At 45.3% G+C, this 26,352-nt stretch overlaps 1 pseudogene; it reads left to right on the top strand.

The window, feature by feature from the left end:
- Window positions 1-25,169, top strand: part of LOC124095720 (septin-14-like) — a 34,814-nt pseudogene extending 9,645 nt beyond the window's left edge.
- Window positions 25,170-26,352: the final 1,183 nt, after the last annotated feature.

The raw sequence follows: 26,352 nt of genomic DNA, 5'->3' as shown, positions 1-26,352 counted from the left end.
GAACTCCAGTTTGGCTATCCTTACATCTGTGACAATGGTTCTTCCACACCTGGAGGCTAATGAATAATGAGCACCATTAAGGCCTATTTCAAATGTAAAAAACCTTGAGGCTTACTTGTGGGAATACCTTCAAACCCACATGCAAGTTACAGGAAGAAGGAATTACAGCTACCATCATCATAGCTGTTGCTGTTTCTGCTGCTGCAGCTTCTGCGATAGCTATCACAACAAACTGTACAAACTGCTGCATCAATACTTCCAGAGGAATAGACATATTAATGGATTCCTCTGCTTTAAGCTGCTTACAGAACTTACCTGGACTATGTATCACTTATATGCATTATGAACTAATCTATTGATAATTGTAATAGTACCAGGGTATCTTTGCTGATGGTGTCATTGGTGGTACAGTTTTTCCAGGGGTTTCTCTCTTGGAGTCATCATTGGCTTGGAATTGTGGCATTTTGTATCTTCCTCCTTCTGTTTGTGGTAGGTTGTTTATGGTGTTTGTGTAAAAACCAGTATGGTCGTTATCCACAAGTATGGCTAAATATGTTGGGCTGGTAGTCAAAGACAGGTAAGATCCAATTACAATGGTTCCAACCTAAGCCAGGAGGCTGACGATTTGAGGTCAGACCATCCAATGACAGTAAGGACCATATGTAGTATTGGACAACCTAAAACAGGCACGGTCCCTAAGCCACAAACTTGTTGTTTAATAAAACAAAAAGGGGGAGATGTTGGGGACTGCAAATCAAGTCAAGATGGCGCCTGGCAGTTTGCCAGGAGGAGTGGTTTGTGAGGCAACACCACCAAGCCATTAAGATGGTGGGGACTCCTTATTGGCTGACTACTGTATCTGGATGATGCTAATTGAGTCAAGCTGTGTGTAATCAGTTAGAAATATATACCTCTGCTGCTCCACAATAAAGCAGTTCCCACTTCAACCTTCAAGTTGCTTGTCACCTCCCGGTTATTTTGCCCAGCCAGACTGCGGCAAAGGAAATGCTTGATGAAAGAATCTGTCCTTGAGTAGGACTACCAAGCTCTACTTCTCAATGAGACCTTGACTGTGGCTTCTATCCTTGAAGGCTTGATATTGCCCAGTTTTAGCAAGAGTTCTGCTCAATCAACCTGGTGAGGATCCCTGCCCTTGGTATTCAATCACCCTGGCCTGCCTTAAGTGGCAATCCTGCTGCATCGGTTCAGCAAGAATCCCCCACCCCTTGATGTCTTCATTGAGTGACTTTCCACCCACAAAGTCCCTCATCCTGCTGTGGCTACAAGTCCCCAGCTGTCTTTGCTGTGTGTGGAATTGAACCTGATCCCTCTCCCCTTGTGCCAAAGTCTCAGCGCCTGTTGCTAGAGTCCTAAATAAAGTCTTTCTAGCTGCTTTAGGAAGTATCAGACTAAGTCAGGTGCAGGGCATGCCTGTAATCCCAACAACTCAGGAGGATCCAGGCGGGAGGATCACAAGTTCAAGGCTAGCCTCAGTAACTTAGAGACCTTGTCTCAAAATAAACAATAAAAAGGACTAGGGAAAGTTGGGGTTGTGGCTCAGTGCCAGAGCGCTTGCCTAGCGCTTGCCAGTGAGGCACTGGGTTTGATTCTCAGCACCACATAAAAATAAATAAAGGTCTAACAACATCTAAAAAACAAACAACCAACAATAAAGGACTAGGGATACAGTACAATGGTAAAGTACCCTTGGGTTCAATTCCCAGTGCCAACAAAGAGAAGTATCAGAATAATTTTCTTATTAGCAATATGAAGACCATGACTAGAAAGCCCTACACATTTATTTGATTACTAAAATTGAAAAGGCTGCCCATGCCAATCCTTAATGAGGAGATGAAGGAACTGGAGCTTTCAAACATTGCCCAACAATGTCAAATAGTTCAAATACTTTGGCATAAGGTTTGGCAATTTCCACCTCAGACACATATTTACCACTTAACCCAGCAAATCCCCTCTTAGGTACCACCAAAAGACAAAAACATACATCCATAAGTGTTCACAGCAGATTAATTCATAATTACCACAAAGAGGGAAAAAAATATCCATCAACAGAGGAACTACAGTCAGGTGTGGTGGCGCACCCCTATAATCCCAGCTCCTCAGGAGGTTGAGGCAGGAGGAGCACAGGTTTGAGGCAGCCTCAGGAAAAGACAAACAGATAGGGTCCAGGTTTGTGGCTCAGTGGTAGAGCACTTGCCTATCATGAGTGAGGCACTGGACTTGATCCCTGGCAACACATAAAAATAAACAAATAAAATAAAGGTATGGTATCTGTCTACAACTAAAAAATAAATAAGAAACAAACAAACAAAACCCCAGAACTATATAGCAAGAAAGGAACAGATCCCTGATTTACTGATGTGTTGTCATGTGCTGAATTTCATAATGTGCTAGTAAAAGGAATCTGACATAGAAGAGGTCATGACCATCCATATGACCCACTAGAAAGAACAACTCTCATCCATGGTGACAGGAAGATCAAGTGTCATGCTGGGCCCAGTTTGAAGTTGACTAGGAAAAGATAAAGGACTTTTTTTGGGTGATGAGAATGTCTCTACCTTGATTATCATGCTGGTTACACAGATCTATGTATTTATCAAATTGCACACATAAAATGGGTGTATTTATTACATATAATAATTCATTCAGAGGCTGGGATTGTGGCTCAGCGGTAGAGCACTCGCCTAGCACGGGCGGGACCTGGGTTCAATCCTCAGCACCACATAAAAATAAAGGCATTGTGTTGTGTCCATCTACACCTAAAAAAAAAAAAATCATTCAAGGGTTGAGGGCACAGCTCAGTTGTAGAGCACTTCCCTAACACATGTAAGGACTTGGGTTCAATTCCCAGCACTGTAAAATAGTAACAATATGACGTGTTCAATAAAGTTCATAATGTATAAAATGAATGCGTCAATCTTAAGTTCTTACTTATTAATTTGACTATTATTCATCTTGATAGGTCACCTAGGCCAGTCTTGAACTCCTGCCTCGGCCTCCTGAGGAGCTGGCCCTACAGCAGGGCCTCTGTACCATTGTGCCCACTCCCCGGTTGTGCCAGGGCAGGGGGATACCCAGAGACAATGCACAAGGGTAAGGCTCTATTAAGAAGCGCTCCCAGGAAGGCCAGATGCCCCATGCTGAACAGATGGCACCTCGTCCCTCACTGTCTTCGCCAAGCAGCACCTCCTCTCCTCAGGCATTTAGTCCAGAGGCGGCCAGCTAGGCAAGTGGCATGTGTCCTTTCCACTGTGGCCTCAGCTCTGATCCGTCCCCACAGAGAAAGGGGTTTCCTAGCTTAGGCTGCAGACGCAGTGACACCCTCAGCACCCACCGCTCAGTTAGCTCACGTGACCACCTCCGGGGGCAGCTGTCCTGGCGTTTATGGAGGGCAACTTTCCACAGACCACACGGGAGTGCCGGTGTGCTCCCAGGTAAGGTGTCCACACATTCAGGTCCAGACTCACTGTCATTGTTCCCTTAACTTGGCTAAGTTTTGGGGAAAAAAAAGAGGGATTTCAGGGACATGGTATTTTACAGTCCCCCTTTTCTTAAGGACAATACAGCACCTGGTTTCTTAACTTAATTCTATCAGAGTTGGTGATATATGTATGATGTTTGGGTCAATTGTGTGCCAATAGTAACTTTAATAATATATCAGTGGAAGAAGAAAAGTATTCAGATTTTTGCAGCCTTTAGACTTATAGGCCAGGCATACTGTCCACACCTATAATCCCAGTGACTCGTGGGCTGAAGCAGGAGGGCCACAGTTCAATGCCAGGCTCAGCAACTACGTGAGACCCTGACTTTAAAAAAAACTTTCAAAAATATCATTTTAGGCCAGGCATGATGGCTCACATCTGTAGTCCCAGCAGCTCAGGAGGCTTAGGCGAGAAGACAGTGAGTTCAAAGACAGCATCTGCAAAAGCAAGGTACTAAGCAACTCAGTGAGACAAAACGCAAAGTAGGGCTGGGAATGTGACCCCCGAGGTCAAACCCCTGTACCAAACAAACAAAAAGTGTGTGTGTGTGTGTGTGTGTGTACATATACAGAGAGAAATTTAAAAAGAGCCTATAGTCTTAGGAAGTTTTAATTTTTAAAATTCCTTTTTTTTTTTTCTTTTTGTGCAGTCTGGGGATCAAACCCAGGGCCCCACACAGGCTAGGCAAGCCCTCTACCACTGAGCTACATCCCCAGTTCTTTTCTTTATTTTAATGTTGCTTAGGATTGCCTTGAACTTGTGATCCTCCTTCCTCAGCCTCCCAAGTGGAATTTTTAAATTTTCAATGTCTTTAAACATTTTTATTGAAGGGAGCTATAAAAAAAGGATTTCAGCAAAGGACAAAACTCGTTGGGAGAAGTGGAAAGAAAGTGCAACTCCGAGGCCGGAGAGGAGCTGCCAGGTGTGTCTTCAGTGGGCCTCCATGTGTTCACATTCCTCTGGAAACATTGAAAAGTGACATTTTACGTCAAAAGTTCAATATTTATTAATGCTGGAACTTACATCATTTTCAGCTACTTAAGAAACATTTAAATGTCAATAATAGCGTACTTGGTTATACAGGTCAAGTATGTCAATTTTGAGAATTCTTCAGAAAAATCTCAGGTCACTTTTCAAGGAACAGACTTAAAAATAAATAAAATTGCAAATTATGCTTATTTGTAAATTCAAATTTTTTGTGACCTATCAGAAAGGCCCAAATCCAACACACGGACACCACCAAGTACTGGCCGAGATGTGCAGCAAAGGAACTCGCAGTCACTGGTGCTGGGAATGCGGGAGCGGCCGGCTGCTGGGGAAGACGGGTCAGCAGTTTCTTACACAACTAAATACACTCTCACTATGTGATCCAACCATCATGCTCCTCGGTATTCACCCAAGAGTTGAAATCTTATCGTCCACACAAAAATCTGCACACAGATGTCTATACCAGCTTTAGTCATAATCATCAAAACTTGGAAGCAACAAGAAGCCCCTCTGTAGGTGAGTGCATAAATAAAATGTGAGCTATCAAGCTATGAGAAGACACGTGAGAACCTTAAATGTATATTACTAAGTAAAATAAGCCAATCTCAAATGACTCTTTAAGGCCCTGGGTTCAATCCCCTGCACCACCACCCCCAAAAAAGTCCCAACTCTAAGGCTTTCTGGAGAAGGCAGTAAGATGACGGGGTGGCCTGCAGCAGGAAGGGGGGCTGGAGCACAGGGATGGAAGGGCAGAGAGACTGCAGCGTGAGACGCAGGTCAGTGTACAGGTGTCACACTGTGGAGTGCACATCACGGCAACACCTGCTGTAAACCATGGACTTGAAGTGACCTGGTGTGACAGACAGTGCAGGCACACTCACTGCCGCCAGCACGCCACCCTGGAGCGTGCTGTTGATGTAGGGGCTGCAGCCATGCAGACAGCTGGGAAGGCAGGTGTGTGGGGGAGCGCGGTCCCTTCTGTGGGATTTTGCTATGAACTGTTAGAATGACCAATGGAAGCAAAGTCTATTCAAACAAATCAATGTCATAAAATTACCAGGATAAAATACAGTCCTCCTGTGTTACATTAGAGCTGGAAATGTCTTGTACATGTGACACAAGCTGGAAACCACAGAAGAAGAACTGGGAAGTTCAGCAGCATGAAAAAATACAAACTGAGTAGCAAGAGACAGTATTCCTGAGCCACAACACACGTGGGTGGGGGGTGCTTTCAAGGGTGCCAGGAAGGGGCGGGGCTGGGCTCAGGGGCAGAGGCCCGCCTAGCACGTGTGAGGCCCTGAGTTGGATCCTCAGCACCACGTAAAGATAGATAAATAAAGGTATGTGTCCATCTACCACTAAAACAATACTTTTTAAAAAATGTAATTGATTAAAAAAAATGTGCTGGTAAGCCAAGCATGGTGGGGACCCAAAGTCCCAGCTAGTCTGAAGACTGTGGTTGGGGAATGCCTTGAACCAGGAGTTCAAAACCAGCCTGAGCAACTTAGCAAGACCCTGTCTTAAAAAGAAGAAAGAGGGGCTGGGGATGTGGCTCGAGCAGTGGCGCGCTCACCTGGCATGCGTGCGGCCCGGGTTCCATCCTCAGCACCACGTACAAACAAAGATGTTGTGTCAGCCGAAAAAGCTAAAAAAATAAATGTTAAAATTCTCTCTCTTCTAAAAAAAAAAAAGAAGAAGAGAGAGAGGGAGAATTCAGCAAAAAGTGTGGGAGTGATGAATAATATAAAACTGGTACCTGATGAGGCTTGCCGTTAGTGCACAGGTATCCATTTGGCAGTATTCTCTGAGTTCAGGACCTCGACTTCCAGAACTGTTTTGTCTTTTCTTTTTCCTCTAGTACTGGGGATTGAATCCGGGGCCTAAAGCATGCTGGGCAAGAGCTCTCCCGCTGAACTACATCCACAGCCACTTTAATTTTGAGACAGGGTCTTGCCAAGTTGCCCAAGCTGGCCTCCAACTTGTGATCCTCTTGCATCAGCCTCTCAAGTCACTGGGATTACAGCTGTGCACCACTGCACCTGGCTCTGACTCATAGAACTTGAAGATAATAAATTTGTTCAGTTCAAGCAACTGAGTTTGCAGTAATTTGTTACAGCAGCCATAGAAAATTGATGCAACCTCTACCTTACAGATGGAGTAACTGAGGATCAGTGTGGGGTCCACCAGTTTGTGAGGAAAGAACTAGGATTGAAGCAGAAGCTGGCCAACCCTGGAGTCCGTGTCCTTTCCCTAACATGTCTGTGGGTGCCAGGGCAAGTGCAGAGTTCTGAAAGCGTTCCAACAGTCACCTGGACCAAACCCAAACCACAGGTGCATGGGAAGTAACATTCCTGGGACTCTTTCTGCCCTGACAGCAGCTCCCACGCCAGGCTGCTGGCGTGCCATTGCTGTGAGCCAGGGCGACACTGCTCAGCTCAGACTACCAGGGTTTGCACAGCAGGGCCAGAGCATGGGGGCCAAATTCCATGCAGAAGACTGACTCCAGTGCCACTCTGCACCCCCAGCACCAGGCTGACACCAGGCCCAGCAATCTGTGGGGCTTTTGCTCCATGATCAGAAATTGGGTGCCAGCCCCTGAGATCTCTCCTCAGTGCTGTGCTTCCAATCAAAGTGGGTGATGTCAGCCCAGGGACAAAGTGTACTTGGAATACATTTCCTTTTAGAGGATGTGTCTTAGCCAGAGTCAGGGAAAAGTGGGTCAGCACTTGACTATTTTTCAGAAACAAGCACACTTGTATCCAGAGCTCGGCTTGGGCATGGAGCCCAGAGCTTGGCCTCCCCGAGGCCCACCTTCCCCCCACGTTCCAGCCAGAAAGTCATCTGGAAGTGACAATTGTGCATGGACTTAGGAGAACTGGGCTGGGAGCCCAGCACTTGGGGAGAGACTCAAGGACAAGAAGAAGATGGAGTTTGCCCCAATGGAAAGAGGATGGAGCAGTATATCCATCTCCTGTTGCTATTGCCACAAATGACTGAAAATTTATTTTTTTTTAAGAGAGAGTGAGGGGAGAGAGAGAGAGAGAGAGAGAATCTTTTTAATATTTATTTTTTAGTTCTCGGCGGACACAACATCTTTGTTGGTATGTGGTGCTGAGGATCGAACCCGGGCTGCATGCATGCCAGGCGAGCGCGCTACCGCTTGAGCCACATCCCCAGCCCCATGACTGGGAATTTAGAAGCTGAAACAACACCAGTTGATTATCTCAGAGTTCTGTTGTATGAACGTCCAGGAATCCATTTTCTTGCCTATTTTCACTATGGGCAGAATTCAGTTCCTTGTGGTTGTAGGATTGCAGCCCCCATTTCCTTTTTGGTGTCAGTGGGGCCTCCCAGCTCCGAGAGGCAGGCTTGCTCCAGCCTTCAAAGCCAGCATTCCCTGCTGAGGCCCTTGCACACCTGGAGGCTCCTCTGCCTCTGTCATTGCCTCTGTGTGGCAGACGACTCGCCACCTTCTTCCTCTTTTGAGGATCCATGAGATTGCATCGGGGCTGCCTGGATAACCCAGAGTGGTGCTCCCCATTCAGGATCTGTAATCACACCTGTGAAGTCCCTTCGGCCAGTCAGAAGCATTTCCACAGGTCCTACAGATAATGAGCAGGGAGGGCTGGGATTCAGAACTGTGACTCATCCAAAGTCTGAACCAGGCCAGGGTGTAGGATGCGGCCATCCCTGTCACTGCCGTCTGGATGAACTCCAGGCAGGCTCTCACTGCCACGTCCATGCTTCCCTCTGTCCCTCTGTCTGGAACCCTCTCTGCCTGGCCCGCGTATCTGGCTCACCTACCTGTCATGGTTTGGATGTGAGTGCCCCCCAAAAGCTCCTGTGTGAGGCAATGCAGGAAGGTTAGAGGTGAAATGATGGGCTATGAGACCCTTAACCTGATTAGTGCATTAATCCCCTGACAAGGCTTTCCTGGGTGGTGACTGCAGGCAGATAGGGTGTGGCCACCGGAGATGGATCCTCAGTGACAAGCCTTTGGGTTTTATGTTTTGTTCTTGCTCAGCAGGGCTCTCTCTCTACTTCCTGGGGACCATGTCCTGAGCCTCTTTCCTCTACCCTACCCTTCTGCCCTGGTGTTCTGCCATACCGTGGGCCCAGAGCAATGGAGTTGGCTGTCTGTTGCCTGAGATGTCTGAAATTGTGAGTCCCCAGATACACATTTCCTCCTCTAAAATGTTCTTATCAGGACTTTTGGTCACAGTGGTGAAAAAGCTGACTAAAACGCTACCTGTCCCTCATCTGTGTCACCACTTGCCCTGCCTCCACCCCAGCCCCCATATGGCACCACAGCAGTGGGCAGGTCCTGATTTGGTAAGACCCTGTCTCTTCCCTCAGCTGGAAGTCCCCTAGGGACAGGCAAGCACCCTCACCTTCTCTGCAGTCCTGAGGCAAGGCCCGAGATATGAACACGCCTGGGCTGAAACCACCGTGGAACTGGTGTTCCTTCTCCCTGTGTCCTAGTCACATGCTGGCAGGTGGTGTCCAGGTGATGGCACAAGCCTCCGTGCCAACTCATGAGCAGAGCCAGGGCCATAGAGCTGTGCTCACAGTGAGCAAGAGCAGGACTCAAGTCAGCTGCTGCTACCTGAGCAGGACTCTGCCACCTGTTAGCTACAAACTCTTCTCTTCTTTGGACCTTAGTTTGCTGAACTATAGGTGGAGCCAACAACAATCAGGAGGCCTAAATGAGTTGCATTGTCACCTGGCACACAATGACTACTCTCTCAGTGCGGCCGTTCCTTGTTATTAGAGTACAGAGTCAGAGAGCACTGAGCTTGTGTCCAGCCAGCCCACCGGCAGCTCGGTGGCTTCGCCTTTCTGAACCACTTTTTTCACCTGCAACATGGAGACAGTAAAGCTCACCTTGGGGTGCAGTGGTGGAGATTGGATGTGTGTGGGCCTGAGAAGAGCTCTGCATGCGGCCTGGCACCTGCTTTTGGCTACTACTTGAACTTCTCCCCACAACGACGACATGTAGTGCTGATTCCATCTCATCACACGCACTTGACTGAGGTCAATCTCACCCCTTTTGATCAACTTGATGAGTCATTCCTGGGGACTTACTGAGTGCTGCGGCCAGTATCAAGCTCCATAATGAAGACCTGATGGGTGTGATGGGTCAAGTGCTGGGCTTTCCTCTAGGAAGCAGGTGGAGGACACCTGGTCAACCCCAATGCCCTGGGCTTAGGATAGCACAGAGCTCCTAACAGAGACTCTTGGAGGGACAGAGGCAGACTTGGCCCCAAGAGGCTAAAGTTGGCAAGGAAGGGTGTGGCTGGAGCAGGAGCAGTGGGGAAGGCACAGCAAGAACCATCCATAGGGAACATGCCACTTCCTTCAAGCCATTGAGGGGGACTCAATCCTAGGGTAGAAGCGTCCCCTAGAGGCTCAGCACTGGGAGGAATGGTCTTGGTTGTAAGGACCAGAGAACCCCATTCCACTGCATCCCAGGAAGTCAGTGGGGGAGGCAGCTCAGTGAGGGAGTATCTGCATAGCATGGAGGCCATGAGCACCATCCCAGCACACACTCAGTAGCCAGGGGTAGGAGGGTTACCAGAGGGCTCATCAATGCCATCCAGAGCCCAGGCACCTCCCATTTTTGTGACTGGCTGCTGCATGTCCACTGTGTCTCATGGCTGCGGCAACCCCAGGCATCACACCCTTTGATAACAAACCCGGAGGCAGGAAAAAAGGGTCTGCCTCTGACTTATGCTTCTTTTCTCTTTTTCTACATGAGATGTAATTCATGGAACATAAAACAGCATTTTAAAGTGTACAGTTCAGTGGTTTCAAACATATTTACCATTTTACCATGTTGTGTGACCTCTACCACCATCTAGTTCCCTCTGGGGAGAATCTGATCCCTCGCCCTTGGCAGCTTCTACAGGCTGCCACGTTCCTTGACTGGTGGCCTCTTCTGCCTCTTCAGAGCCTGCTGAGTCCTTCTCACACTATGGCATCACCTCTCCCTCTGACTCTACTCCTTGGCACCCTCAACCACTTTTAAGGACCTTGGGGCTCTACTGGGCCTGGGTGGTCAGGCCAGCCTCCTTCTTTCGTCAGCTGATCAGCACCCCTGATTTCTTCTACTGGGTTAATGCTCCTTTGCCATATGACTTAACGAAGTCTCAGATCCCCAGGTTTAGGATGGGGCTTTTGGGGGGCCATGCCTCAGCCAACCACAGGCACTAGAAGAGCCCGCAGCTCCAGGTTCTCCAGGTGATCATGCACAGCTGCAGTGCAGAGAGGCCACTAAGTGTGGTTCAGATGGATTTAAATGCTGAGGGTTTTTTTGCCCCTGACATAAATCTACTTTAGTGATGTCTTCAAGATAGATTCCAAACAGAACACTCAAAAAAATGTGTTTCCATGGAAATCTTGCAGCTCAGCCAGAGCTCTGTGTTCTGTCTCCATGATGAGAGATTTCTCCTTGAAAGGCACAGAGCTGATGTCATAAGGTGAGAGGAGGTGGTTCACAGAGGCAGCCTGAACGGATCAGCCTGATGCACTCAAGAGAAGAAGGTTCCCTGGGATCGTGGCCGTGGGATTCTCACTTCATTGTTGACTAAAATTTTTTCATTTACTTCAAGGTTTATCTTTCTGAATTCTGCTTGGATTCCTTAAAATAAACAAAGTCTAGAGGAGCTTTAAGGTCATTCTCCTGGGGGCACTGAGTCTTAATTAAATGAACAGTCTTTCTTTTCTTTCCTTCCTTCCTTTCTTTCTTTCTTCTCTCTCTCTCTCTCCTTCCTTCCTTCCTGGGATTGATCCAAGATCTCTAACATGTGCTTTCCCACTGAGTGATGCCCCCAGCCAAGTGAAAACTCTTATTCCCAGGATATTTACTGAGTACCTACTATGTGCCAGGCACTGGCGAAACAAATGAGCAAGAAATGGTCCCTGCCTTCTGAAACTCAAGGTGGCCCTATATTTGTTAAATGTCCTGGGAAAGATTGAAACAGAGTTCCTGCATCTCCTCAAGCTGAGAATAAGAACTTCCTCAGGCTGAGGACAAATGCCAAGAAGGCCAACACCAACATAGCACAGCCTGGTTAATCTGTGTGTGTCACAGGCTCTTGTTACTGTGAATTATAACCTCTTCTAGAGGCTGGCAGAAGATCTAGCTACTTCTTCCCAGTTGATCAAACTGCATAAAATTCATTTTTCCTTTGTACATTAGTTGCCTGTTTCTTTTGTGGGCAGGTGGCTGACACCAGCAGCTGGGACGCAGGCAGTTCCCTGGCTTGCTGCCAAGAATGACCGTGACCTGGACTAGAGTAGGCTGCCTTCTGTGGTAACTGCCCCCCTGCAGGAACAGAACTGATAAGGAACCATCCCGCAGATGTAAGACCTGAGTTCATTTCAAGACTCTCTTTCCTTCCCCTTGACCAGTGTTGACCATCCTCTGCTGCTTTGGATAAAATGGAAAAGGGAATTCTAAGGAACAGGTCTGCCCAAAGTCTGGTTGCCCTAGTCTCATAAGCAGTCACACAGATCCTCATCCTTTCTTTCCTGTCCTCTGGGACTATTTAATACAATCTTGGATTCTTTCTTGAACTGTTTAACAGGAAAATTTGGCCTTGTCTCTGACAGGGGTCATCTATTTGATGGTGCCAGTTTGTTTGGAAGAGATGCGCAGAGGAGTGGAGAACTAGGGTGTTGCTTTGGGAGATCTCTGCTGAAAAAATGAAAGCACTAATTCTATCCTGGAGCTTCCCAGAGTTTCGAGTATGGCATGGCCTGTGTGTCTATAAGTGCACTCTGATTTAGTACAACTACTTTATATGCTTAGTGGCTTGACAGTTGGCTTAACAGAGATAAAAATTTGATGGCTACAAGGATAGAAATTTAGCTACATTTTCCCAAACATAAGTCATCAGATAAGCCTCTCTCCAAAAAATGGATGAAACTTACCCACAACCACTTTGTTTTGAGCCCAGCAAATTCACTTTTTGATTGTGAATGCAAAAATTATAAATTTTTGTTTTGTCTGATTAATAGCTTTGGTTTCTCTGAGATTTTTTTTTTCCTCACTGATAATAAAAACTGGTTACTCAAGGTTTACAGGTCTGAATCTTTAAGATATAAATTTTCTACCTGGCCTCAACTGAGTGTTTTATATTTGGAAACACAATTTTAGGGTTTAAGGACGAGGATCTGCTCTTAGCAAAGTTATAAAAAAAACTGAATTAAAGAACAAAGATTTTATGCCTTCTATTGATTTTATTAGTTTTTTTTATTGCTTAAAAGAGAAATTAAGTCCTACAAGAGTTAGGGTTTATTCAAATCTTAATTTGTTCCAAAGTTTCTCTTTGATGTATCACTCTGATTAAACAAATTATTCTTACAATAATGAAATAAGTTTTATTGATACTAATACTCTAAAAGTTTTTAAATCTGGTAGTCCTGATATAATGCTACAAATCATTATTGTCTTAACATATTTTAAAGGGAACTAAATTGTTTTGCTAAATTGCTAAACTCTCTCTATAATAATAACACCTTTGTTTTTGCCCAGTAAATTCACTGGGAGTGGTGGCACACACCTGTAATCCTAGCAACTCAGATGGCAAAGGCAGGAAGATTTCAATTTTGAGTCCAATCTCAGCAATTTAGCTGAGGTACTATCTAAAATAATAATAATAAGAAGAAGAAGAAGAAGGGCTGAGATGTAGCTCAGCGGTAGAGCACCCCTGGGTTTGATCCCCAGTAACACAAAAGGGGGGGGAAAAGACACCATATAACATAAAAATACCTTATGTATCATTTGTAGTCACTTTAGATAACATGAGCTGTGTTTCTATAATTAAAAAGGGGCAGACTTACTCTATTTACCCTCCAACTCAAGACAATGGTTAAAGATTTTGACATGATATTTGTAAGAGGGCTGGGGTTGTGACTCAGTGGTAGAGCATTGCCTCGCATGCATAAGGCACTGGGTTAGATCCTCAGCACTACATAAAAATAAATAAATAAAACAGCACCACATAAATAAATAAAATAAAGGTATCATGAACATCTCCAACTAAAAATTAGAAAAAAAAATATGTGTAAGACTGGGCTAGCTTAAGAGTTTTCTCAGTTGTACTGTTTGAATTATGACAGTTTACAAACACATTTAAGTATACATATGTATGTTCTTTTTTTTTTTTAATATTTATTTTTCAGTTTTCGGCAGACACAACATCTTTGTTTGTATGTGGTGCTGAGGATCGAACCCGGGTCGCACGCATGCCAGGCGAGCGTGCTACCGCTTGAGCCACATCCCCAGCCCTATGTATGTTCTTAATTGGTAAAAATACCCTTAATTCTTGTAGCCTGTATTCAAAATTTTTATAAGCTGTAAAATGTACCTTCATTCTAAAGATGTTATAAGATGTGATGTTAAACTTTGTTTTCAGATGGTAATTCATCTTGATTTATATAAGAAGGACTCTAGCTAGCTTTATTATTTATTTACTTTTTTACAGATCTGGGGAATCTAATCCAGGGCTCTGACATTCTAGGGAAGCACTGCTGAGCCACATCCCTAGTCTCAACAGGCATTCTTCAGTGCAAATCTGACAGGACTACTTTTACAGACAAGTTGATTTTCTTTGATTAGATAAAATGATAAAACTAGGGCTGGGGCTGGGGCTCAGTGGTAGAGCACTTGTCTCACCCATGTGAGGCACTGGGTTTGATTCTCAGCACCACATAAAAATTAATAAACAAAATAAAGGTATTGTATTCATTTATAACTAAAAAATTTTAAAAAGATATTTTTTAAAAATGATAGAACTAGGGCTGGGGATGTGGCTCAAGCGGTAGCGTGCTCGCCTGGCATGCGTGTGGCCCGGGTTCGATCCTCAGCACCACATACAAACAAAGATGTTGTGTCCGCCGAAAACTAAAAAAATAAATATTAAAAAATCTCTCTCTCTCTCTCTCTCTCAAAAAAAATGATAGAACTAAAGACATGATGTTTCTTTGCACAAATCTACTATACAGAATGGATTTTCTTTGCCTTATTTTTAGGAGCACAGAGCACAGCACATAACTTTTACTAATATATTTTCATGCATTTGGATTTTCAGGAAATATATTAGATGCAGGGGCTTTTTATGCCCTAAGAAATGAGGGGAGCTGGTGACCAGCTTATGGGTGGCCACCTTTGGACTGGAGTTTCTGGAACCAGGTGCTGTGTCAAACTTAAAAATGTGCCACTTTTCAAAAAACAGGAGCTTCATAGCTCCTGGTCGAGAAGGTGTCCTATTTTCCAAAGCCAGCGTACAAGTGTCCTATGTGTTAGTTCTGTGAGAATAACTTGAAGTCATTCTAGAAAATGTCAGGAGACTTGTAAAGTAAGTTCTTGGTTAATTTTTCTTTTCAACTAACTTTGAGAAGAAAGTATGGAAACATGAAATAATGGAAGAAGAGAACTAGTCATTAAGGTGTGTTGAGCTGTGCGGGGCCACACACTTATCATCCTACAGCTCAGGTGGTCGAGACGTGGCAACTTAGTGAGAACCGTCTCAAAATGAAAGCCTTCCAGGCTGCATTTTCTACAGCTGTGCTTTGCTCTTAGAAGATGTTTTGTATTCGTTCTTGCCCATTAAAATTCTTGACAGTAAACTTCTAGATAAATTTGCCTAAGAACTAATCTAATACCTTCTGTTGCTTACTGTAGGCTAAAGGGGGGGGGGCGGTCTTCTGACAGTTTCCATCCAAGGTGGGGCCAATGAGATCAAAGAATGGGACAAGTCTGCTGTGACACAGGACCACAATGCTTGACAGATAATCAGCGATGTCCCAGGATGTGTCTCCGAGATGGGATTGGGGTTTCATGGATCCACGTGTCCAAACACCAGAATGAAGGGCGGAAGTTATGGAGAGCTCTCATGCAGAGGAGCCCTAGGTCCTCCTGAGGTGGGACAGGCAGGTATTGAGACGCTGCCTCCTCCAGAAACAAGCCTCTGGCTTCCTCACGCTTAGAGCTCCTTGGTGGGATGTACACACCACCCAGTGAACTGCCACACAGGTGACAAGAGCCCGGATTTCCTCGAGACAAAGGGATGAATCAGGGCTGGGGCTGTGGCTCAGCGGTAGAGCACTCGCCTAGTGCGTGCGAGGCCCTGGGTTTGATCCTCAGCAGCACATAAAAATAAATAAATAAATAAATAAAGGTATTAGGTCCAGCTACAACTAAAAAATAAATATTAACCAAAAAAAAGGGGGGGGGGATGAATCAACAGGAGAGTTTAAGCAGAGAGCTCCTGAACCTCCTCAGGGTGGGAATGTAAACTCCCCAGTGTTGAGGGCAGATCTGGGAAGGCCAACGCTGACTTCTCCAGCCATGCACAGCCTCACTAAGTCTACAAGTGTGCATCACCTGGCTTTTGTTTCCATGAATGGCAATGGCTCCTACAGGACCAGGGGAGATGCAATCTAGCTGCTTCTTCCCACTTTGATCAAGCTGCATAAAAGTCATTTTCCTTTTTCCATCATCTGCCTATTTCTTATGTGGACAGGCAGCAGGATCCAGGCAAGTTCCTGGCTTGGCTGTTGATAACCAAATGTGATTGAAATTCCATCAATATGCTACTAAACTTTTAGGACATTTTTCCCTCCCTGAGACATGGGCAGAATTTATACTGTGTTTATCTCCCTTCAGAATGAAAACCCCCAGGTGCCCTCCTTGGGTGACCATGAAGACATCTTTCATAAAACATGGGCCAGGACACCAAACGCAATCTACACTCACACACTGCACGGGGTTGAGAATTCATTGACTAGCGAGGACTGACAAGGGAGCCATATTTTTATCTTAAAACTAATTATAAGAAATCTGAAACTGAGAGAAAGAAGAAAAATATTCTAGAATTGGACTACTATACTGCAACCACTGCTAGCAATTAAATGTATTTCCTCCTACTGGTCTAAGAAATGAGGAACAACCTATAAAGAACAAGAAAAAACACTTAAACAATAAGCAAAAAGCAGGATGCCAAGTTGGAAAGTGTTTTTCTGCATACAGAAAAGGCTTGGGAGGGATTTACCAATGGGAGAGTCATTAAGTTGGGGTGGGATGGAAACATTTTAATTTATTTCCAATTTTTTTTTTTTTGTAATGACACAGTGGCTGCAGTTCAGCTATGAGAAGGCACAAAGCCATACCGGGGGTGGGGGAGTTGAGTTAAATAGAGTGAAGTTCGTGAACTGGAAGGATGTGGAAAAAGGCAGGAAGCCTCACCAGGCTGTGGCTGCCATAGACAGCAGACAGGTTTTGGAGGTGGTGAGGCCCAGTTTCAATCCTCTCTCTTCTGCTTCTCCATCCTGTGCCTCTGGGCAAGCTGTGCAGCCTCTGGTGCCTTAACATCACCATCTCCAGCAGGCATGAGGCTGTGGAGAGGCCTGCTGTGGCCGAGCAGAGTGAGCAGGGCAGGGGACCCTGCGAGGCCTGCTAAGGATGCAGGATGCTCCTTTACAATGAGTGATTGGGATTCACAAGAGTGAAGGAGACGGTCAAGGGAACTGCAGGCTGCAGCCAGGGTCACAGCAACACTAGGGGCTCTGCTTCGGAAGGCAGGAGGGGGCTGTCTCACCACGGGCCAGTCCTATCTGCAGGGGCTGTGGGATGGTGTTAGGCAACCTTCTCCCCACAAGGGCAACTAGGCTTGTTTTGTTTTATAATACAGTTGGTTTTCATGACTTGTGGTCATTGTTAAAGTGGCCACAAGCACTGAATTAGAAAATACTGAAGAGCTGCCCCCGGGAGATACTAGGCTAGGCCACGGCCAGCCTTGAGCCTCTCTCTGGTGACAACATTTCTGTCAACTGCCATTTGATGTGTGCTTTCTGTTTAAAGACACCTTATTTAAAATAGATTGTTGACATAATTAACATTAAACTCATATGGCCAACATGAAGTTCATTCAAGCTTTTCTCTATAAGGCACGTCGCAGCCTTCTGGCACCCAGGAACCCTGGTCAGTGCTTTAGTGCTGCTCTTGGGGCCCCTTATAAACACGAAAATCTCCAACAAAAGCACAAAAGTGCAAAAAATGTGGCGCTAAAGAGGCTGCAAAAAGGATACTTGTTTTGGGTATGACAGCTGAAACAGTAAGGCCAGAGGGTGGCCTTGCTTCATCTCAGCTGGAATATGCTCATCTGGTGACCCAAAGTTTTCACTATCCTATACATGTACAGGTCCAGAAATGATCTAAAAACACCACGAGCACTAATGTGGGGATACAAACAAACTTTAGCAAGTGGGTGCTAACATTTGCAAAAATGGAATCTATGACAAAGATTGATTGTACACTGTTTCCACTGTAAAAACACAGTATTCTGATTAAAATAAGAGTAAAAGAACCTAAGCCAGTGTGGTGGCGCACACCTGTCATCCCAGCAGCTTGGGAGACTGAGGCCGGAGGATGGCGAGTTCAAAGCCAGCCTCAGCAACTTAGCAAGGCATTAAGCAACTCAGTGAGACCCTGTCTTAAAATATAGAAAGGGCTGGGGATGTGGCTCAGTGGTTAAGCACCCCTGGGTTCAATCCCTAGTACAAAAAAAAAAAAAGCCTAAAAAGTAGAAAAAAATAGCAAGATAGGCCAGGGTGTTGCTCAGTGGTAGGGCATCTGCTTAGCATGCAGGAGGCCCTGATCTAATCCCTAACATGTGCACCAACACACACACACACTTAAAAAGAATAATGGCGTCAGTGATTCAGACTTAACCACTGTTAATGTTGCCTGATTTCTCATGAAATTCTGATATTTTACCTTATCCACAATTTGTCTGCCACAGTTTCACATATGCTGACAGAAGACTCCAAGTCCTGCTCAGAGACATTATTACAGCAGTGACTCGTGAGCTGCATGGCTGTGTGAATTGCCCCCATGTCCATGGGCATGTGGAAGTAGCCTAGCTGCCTGCTACACACTCAGTAGGTTTGCATCATAGATGAGGACTCCTGAGCTTAGGAAACCCCAAACTTTTATAATGAGATGTATGCAAAGTTGACTTTGTCCCAGGTATCTCTGTTACCCACCCAGCAGGCAACCTGCCTTGCTCCAGATGGAGACACTAGCTCTAATTTCAAGGCTATCCTCTATGCAAAAATCCTTGCAATATTATCTGGAGCAGAGGCTGTCTGTACCTTTGCTTGCAAGGTGTGTAGAAACTTGAGACCTGTGCAGAATTATCTCCTAAATGCCTTTCCATATTTTCCCTAGCCTGAGTTTCCAGTTAATACAATTGTAATCATAGTGTGTGTATAACTATGCCTACTTTTCCATTTAACCAAACCATTTCCCATGCTGCTAAAAGTTATGTGTAAACATTTAAAAAGGTTTAAAATTTTATTTCTCTCATTTAAGCACTAACCAGGCCCCTCTCTGCTGCACTTCTGAGATCAGACAAGATCAGCCAACTTCAAGGTGGTATGATCAAGACATAGTTTTATTTCTCACATAATAGTCCCATTGTACCTTCCACTCAATCACTTTGAGTAAAATGCTTTTACAAATTTCAAATTATTTTCTTAGAGAAATTCCCAGAGGCACAGTCTGGATCAAAGGCTGGGTCCCCATTTGTTTGGTTATTTTTTTAAACTTTTTTTAAGGCCTTAGCTACATACTGCTAATAGCTTTCTAGTTAGTACAATATGCACAGCCCAGCAGGGCATGAATGAGGCCCTACCCAGGGAGCCACAATCATTAAGGAATTACTGCTTTGTTTCTAATCTGCAGAAGCTTGCACAAGGGTGACCACACTGAGATGATGTGTTTCCAGCCAAAGTGGATGCCTTTTCAGAGCATTGCATGAGGTCCCGGCACTGGGACTAAAGCTTCATGCAGGCCCTGTGGGAAGAGAGAGAAAAGCAAATGGCTCCTCCCTGTTTATGAGGGGCGGTAGTGCCTTCTCTGCTTCTGATCAGCTTTTCCTGAATGTGCTTTGCTAGTTGTAGTTATTTGAACTTCTGTTGCTTGAAATTAAGGCAAAGGAGTCCCAAGAGGGTTGCTCACCTGAAAAATTTAATAAGCTTTTGCTCTTAAAACACAAGGATCCTCCTAAGGGGCTAAAAATTTCATCATGTAAGAAATCTAAACTTAATTGGGTAAATCCTAAGCAAACCAATCTGCACCTGAGACACACATGGAGGGGCTCCAACCCTGGCTCTGCAACCTACCTGTCTGTCACTGAGGGAGGTGACTCCTTCCCAGCCTGTTTCCCAGTCTATAAAATGACATAGAACAAGCACTCGGATAGTTCCTTTTCCTTCCCTTGTGAAGGGATTGAGGTGATTGGTTAGTGTTGGGGTGACAGTATCAATTGTCATCCAAGCCAGGACACTTTGGAAAATGAAAGGGCCTTTGTAATTAGCTGGTTCAAAGGGTCCTTTCCGGCAGAAAACCTTTTGCACAGATGCTCCGGTTTCTATCCACAGAGTGAGATTGTGAAAGATGGGTGGGCAGACGTTTGCCTACTGTACTCTCTGCGCCAGGTGCTGCTGGAGGTGCCTCTTCACACTGCTGGTTGAATTCTTGTACCCCCTGCAAATGGGTTCTGTTCTTTTACGGTTGGAGAAAGGATGGCCCAGAGAGCTAAAGCAACTGGCTTGGACCGGCAAACCTGACAAATATTCCTTGCATGGCTAAGCTTTAGGCAAGCTGTCTGCACAGGCCTGTGAAATGCAGATTTACAAGATCCCTGCTAACTCAGTTTAGCAAGACTCCCCACCCCCACCTTGCATATCTGATCACCTTCAACACCTGACCCTGTTCCTCCTCCCCCACCACTTAAAGGTCATCCTTGCCAGCCTTGAGCAAGAATCCTGTTAGGACAGTTAGACCAGAATCCTCCTCACCCCCAGTGTTTCCCCTTAGCCATCTTCTGACCCCACTTGCTCCTTGACAATAAATTCCCACTTGCCCCTACCGGATTTGGAGTGGAGCCCAATCTCCCTCCTCTGCTACAAACCCCTGTGGCAGTGGCCTCTGTACCTACCTCCACGGTCCTTACCTTGCTTTAAAAAGTGTCACTGATCAAATTTTTAACAAACCATGTGTGGGAAATAATGACACTGAGCACACATAAAAAAGCCTCCAGGAGGTCAGGGCGAGATCAGGAGGCAAGGCTGGACAAGGCCTGAAGAGCTAAGTGGGGAGTCCCCGAGGGCACAGGCCTTCCCCTGGGTTGAGCTGTCCAGGAGGGTCACAGGGAGGCTGATCAGTGGGGAGGACTCTGCCAAAGGTCAGCTTTTATGCAACCATTGGTCCTCCCTGGACCACACGGCAGCGGAGAGAACCTGGGCCTGAGGGGGGCAGCACAGAGTGGGGGCCAGGCCAGGCTCCTGCCCAATCGCTGGGACCTTCCACACCAGGATGTTCTTGGTTGCCAGCTGGCCATTCATTCAGGCCCAGGGGCCCCAGATGAGAAACTCAATGGTTTCCACTGTTGTAATGGCCACATCACCAGAAAGACAACAGGGTGTTAGTGACACAAGGAGATATTTAGCAGGTCCTGCCTGGAGAGGAGTCTGGCCATGTGGGTAGCACACGGGTACCCTGGGGGCTAATTCCTGAAAAAAACATCTCCAAGCCTAATCACTGATGCGGTATTTAAGAGTTTTGTGGTTTGTGAATCAAGAGACAAATTCTGTAAGCCAGAGGGTAGGGACCCATGGGGACTATGGTTCAATTCCTGCATCAAAGCAGGATTCCTGGGCTGGGGTGTAGTTCAGTGGTAGAGTACTTGCCCAGCAGGCCCAGGCCCTGGGTTCATCCTATCACTGGGGAGGGGAAGGAGCTGGATTCCTGAACCCCTTCTCCCCTCACCTCCACATGGATAACCAGACCCCCATCATTCACTCTGTGTGGTAGGCTCTCTCTAGTGAGGACTAACTCAGACCCTGAGGAAGCAGGAACCATGTGACCGCAGCGGGACCTCACTTCACACCCCACCTTCATGCAAGCTGTTCCTTCTCCTGTCGGAAGCACCCTTCCCTCTGATCCCTGCTTCTCGTTCAAGGCCCCCTCAATAGGAAGGGTCTGGAGGGATGCACACCAGAGATCTATGCAGGCAGGATATAGTGAAGTTTCTTCTTTTTGCCTGTCTGCTTTTCTCTTTTTTTTTTTTCCTATCTGTACTCAAGAGGCATTGCTTTGGTAATAAGAAAACAGTTTGTGACGGTGTAGATGGCAATCAGTCCCAGGTCAGAGTCATCTCTAGGGAGGAACTCTGCTCTCCCTGGGCTGTCTGGCTCCATGGAACTCTTGCATTAGCAAAGGCCATTCCAGTAGCAGCCCTGACCCTGCCCTTGATAAACCAAGGCCTGCTCAGGCTTCTTTCCTAGTTGGGGAGCTAGCCCAACCTCAGGCTCCTCTGCGAGGCCGCAGAGCCCTGCATGACACTTGCCACAGGTGTTGACTCCACATGCACTCTTGTCATTACTTGCATTACATTCCTCACTCGCTGGCTTCATGAAAGCAGGGACTGTGCCTCTTCTTTTACATCAACCTCACTGGGGTATGATTTCATATAGTAGAAGACATCCCTTTTAAATAGGCAATTTAATGAGTTTTGACAAATGCATATGCTCCTGTAACTATCACCACAACTAAGATATAGAGCGTTTCCTGCATGCCCTCAGCAGCCAGTGCCAGTCCCCGCTGGCTGGCCACTGCGATCTGTTCTCCATCACTGTGCATTAGTTTTAGCCAATCTAGCATCTCACACAATGGAGTCGTGCAGTGTGACTGCCTCTGGGTCTGGCTTCTTTTCCTCTGCATAATGCTTCCAAGGTAATAAGAAAACAGTTTTCTGTGCACCAGATTTCTGTGGACCAATTCTCTGCTGTGGAGTGTCACTGTCACTGACGCACTGAGTGCGCATAGCACAGGTGTTATTAGCCCATGCGGGTGCTTCTGTTCCTGGCCATCGTAAAGAAAGCTGATGTACCAGTGACAATCTTCCCCTGGACATGGTATTAGTTTCTTTGGGTGAATATCAGTAGTAGAGTTGCTGGGTAACATGGTAAGAGGATGTTACCATGCTAACTGTTCCCCAAGGGGTCTATACCATATAACTTTGCCAGCAGCAGTGAGAATTACAGTTACATACACTCTATCTAAGATAGGCACCATGGGATCTCTTCTTGCAGAGTGCATATACCAGCAACTGGCCCAGGGCTGCTACCATGGGCTCTCACTCTCTCAGTATAGAATGCAGGAGTGAATGCACTTAGCTGTTGTTATTTTTGTCATTTTCAAATTCATGTTTATTCTACTTTCACATCTGTTGTGTTTTTAGCTTTTGTTATTTTATTTCATTATTATTATTTTTTGGTGCCAGGGCTCAAACCCAGGGATGCTTAACCAGTTAGCCATATCCCGAGTCTTTTAAAAATTTTTTTATTGAGACAGGATCTCACTAAATTGCTAAGGCTGGTTTTGAACTTGAAATCCTCCTGCCTCAGCCTCCCAAGTCACTGGGATTACAGGCATGTGCCACTGCATCTGGCAGCTTTTGTTATTTGAAATAATTACACAAATAATGGCCAGGACATAGAAATTAGGACCCTAAAGCAAAAATATATTTTTAAACTTACCCCTTAATCTCTCAGTTTCAGATTCCAAACTGGGCTCAGGGAAACAAAGATGAATAAAACATATTCTCTGTCTTTAAGGGCTCTACAGGCTGCTGGAGCTCCAGCTTCACCGACAGACCACAGTGGCACAGGCAGGGGTCCACTGGAAGAGAGAGGTGTAAGAGAGGTGGCAGTCCTAGGGCCTGCTAGGGGAGGCAAGTCTTTGGGAGGAGGAGAGGCATGACAGAATATGTAGGACTTTGCCAGGGAGATGGGTGGGCCGGAAGTAAGCTAGATCAGGTAGATGGGGTCTCCAAGCCCAAAGGCTAGTGGAAATGACAGTATTCATAAACTAGTCTCCTGCCTGCTCCAATGCCTTACTGCAGCAGCAGAACCTCAGCCCGGGCCCGCAGAGGCCTGGCTCCTGGCTTCCTTCTGATTTTCATGCATGGGCACCATGGCGACTACAGCAAGCCTGCTCCCCAGAGCTTACGCTGCCTGTGCTGACTCCATTCCTCCTGTCCCCTGTGAGCAATACCAGGGTGGACCTGGCTCCTGGCATTGCCTTTCTCCAGCTGTTCTCCTTCCCTGGCCACCCTACCAGGCTTGTGGCTCTGAATGCCACACAATTTCTAACCCAGCCAAGCTGTGGTGTCTGCAGCACACATGAACTTTCCACTTGGCTATTTCATGGTCATCTTGGACTTTGGTGTCCTCTGTGCAACTCTTAATACCCATCAACCTTTTTCATTTTCCTGTCTTCTCCATGCCAGCAATGGACACTGTTGTTTGCTTCAACTCCAGGCCGAGGAGTCATTCCTGGTTCTTTCTTTCCCTCCTCACCCATATCCAGTCCATCACTAAGTCCTACTGATTTCATCATCCAAACACTTGCTAACTCTGTCCAGGCTCTTCTGTGTCTGGTGCTATCTCAGAAACACCATTCATTCCCTCCCCTGCTACCTCCTAACTGGTCTCCTGCTTCCACACCCACCATACCCCAAGTTAAAATTACACGTTAGTCAATGTTTTCTGCAGAAATAGAAAAATCCATCTTAAAATTTGTAGGAAACCTCAGAGAATTCTGAACAATTAAAAGAATCTTGGAAAAGAAAACAAAACTGGAGGTCTCAAAGACTCTGACTACAAAACTGACTACAGGGGATTCAAGATGGCAGGTCAGAGGAAGGCTGCATTTCTAGTTGCTTCGTGGCTCAGGATTCAAGCAGCAGGAATGCTGCTCCTCAGGGAGCTACCAACCAGTAGTCAACTACACAGATGCTCAGTTTGAGGCCTTTCTTCAAGAAGAACTGATGATTAAGTGTTCTTTCTTGATACTCATGCCCATGTGAGCCTTTACTTCATTTCACCTACAGGACATTCTCTGAAATCTTTTGATCTATTGACAATGAAGAACATTGACAATAAAGTGAACATTATATCATTGATTGCTAAGGCAGATACAATTTGTAAAAATGACTTACAGAAGTTTAAGAGTAAGCTGATGAATGAATTGATTAGCAATAACATCCAAATATATCAGTTCCCAACAACAGATGATGAAGCTATAGTTGAAGAAAACTCTTTGACTAATGACTGCTACCTTTTGCTGTGGTAGAGTATGAATGAGGCAAAAGTTGGAAAAAAGATGGTCAGAGGCCATCATTACCCTTGGGGAATTTTGCAGATGGAAAATTAAAATCACTGTGACTTTCTGAAGCTCTGGGATATGCTTCTTTGTACCAATACAGAAGGCCTGAAGGAACAAACCCACTGTCATTACTCTGAATGTTATAGGTGCTGCAACTTCAGGAAATAGGCTTTACAGACATGGGACCAGAACAAGACAGTTACTTTTCAAGAGATATATGAAGCCAAAAGATAAGAGTTTTATGTTCAATGTCAAAGGGAAGAAGATTAAAACACAGGTTTAAGCCGCGAATAAATGAGAAAGAAACAACACTTAAAGATGCTGGAAGAGAGTTAGAGGACAAGTTTGAGAACCTTAAAAGATTTCAACAAGAGGAGATAATAAGGCCTGAAGGAGAGGGAAGACAACTGGAAGAAAAAATCATAGATCTCCTAAAATGAAAGCTGCCTCTGAAACCTTGCAGACTCAGGTGTGCACCTATATAAGGAAGAACAAAGGGTGTAAGGAGGAATCCTCTTACCATTTCAGCTGCTGTAGAGTTCTGTCACTTTTTATTCCCTCAACCTGAGAGATTTTTTTCATAGCATTTAACTCTGATTATAGTTCTAACTTTTTTATATTTATTTTTTAGTTGTAGTTGGACACAATATCTTTATTTTTATGTGGTGCTGAGGATCGAACCCAGGGCCTCACGTTTGCTAGGCGAGCGCTCTACTGCTGAGCCAAAACTGCAGCCCTAAGGTTCTAACTTTAAATGTTGTTTACTTAATGTATATCTTCCTCAATTAGAATGTGAAATCCTTAGGAAAAGAAACCTTTTCCATTTATTAGATGCTGCAACATAGATATGCAGAAAGTGTCACTCAGGGTTGGGGCTATAGCTCAGTGGCAGAACACCTGCCTCTCAGGTCTGGGACACTGGGTTTGATCCTCAGCACCACATTAAAATAAACATAAAATAAAGATACTAAAATAATATGTAGCACAGTATAAATAGAGCTGGTTTGGTAGAGGAAATTCTCTTACCATAGTGATGGCTGTGGCTCCAGTAGTGACTTTTAAAATTTATATCTCAATAGAAACTATGGACTTTGTTGTGAAATGATAGGTATGAAATATTAAAAAGTCATAATGAAACACATTTCCTCATCAAATTCTATTCATAATAATTCCTTGATAATTATCATCATAATACAGTATTGACTTTTTTTTTTTGGTGTAGATTGTCACAACACAATACATTTTATTTTTATGTGGTGCTGAGGATGGAACCCGGGTCCTGCCAGTGCCAGACGAGCGTTCTACCGCTGAGCCACAATCCCAGCCCCCAGTATTGACTTTTTAAAATTATTATTATTATTTTTTTTAGCTGTTGGATCTTTATTTATTTTATTTAAATGTGGTGTTGAGAATCAAACCCAGTGCTTCACACATCCTAGGCAAGTGCTCTACCATTGACTGTCGAAATAACTCCGTCTATTAAAATGTGATTTTTGAGGGTCTTGGCCTGTTTACTCCAGCTACCTGTGGATCAGCACACACAGCCCTTCTCATATTCCTAAGAGTAAAGGTGGGGTCACAACCCCAGCCCCCAGTATTGACTTTTGATCAGAATTCCTGTGC

This window comes from Marmota monax, unplaced genomic scaffold (assembly GCF_021218885.2).
Source record: "Marmota monax isolate L192 unplaced genomic scaffold, Marmota_monax_Labrador192_F-V1.1 WCK01_AAM20220418_F8-fsc00073, whole genome shotgun sequence".
Classification (NCBI taxonomy): Eukaryota; Metazoa; Chordata; class Mammalia; order Rodentia; family Sciuridae; genus Marmota; species Marmota monax.
Note: the sequence above shows the minus strand (reverse complement) of the source record. Positions and strands in the feature narration are given on the sequence as shown.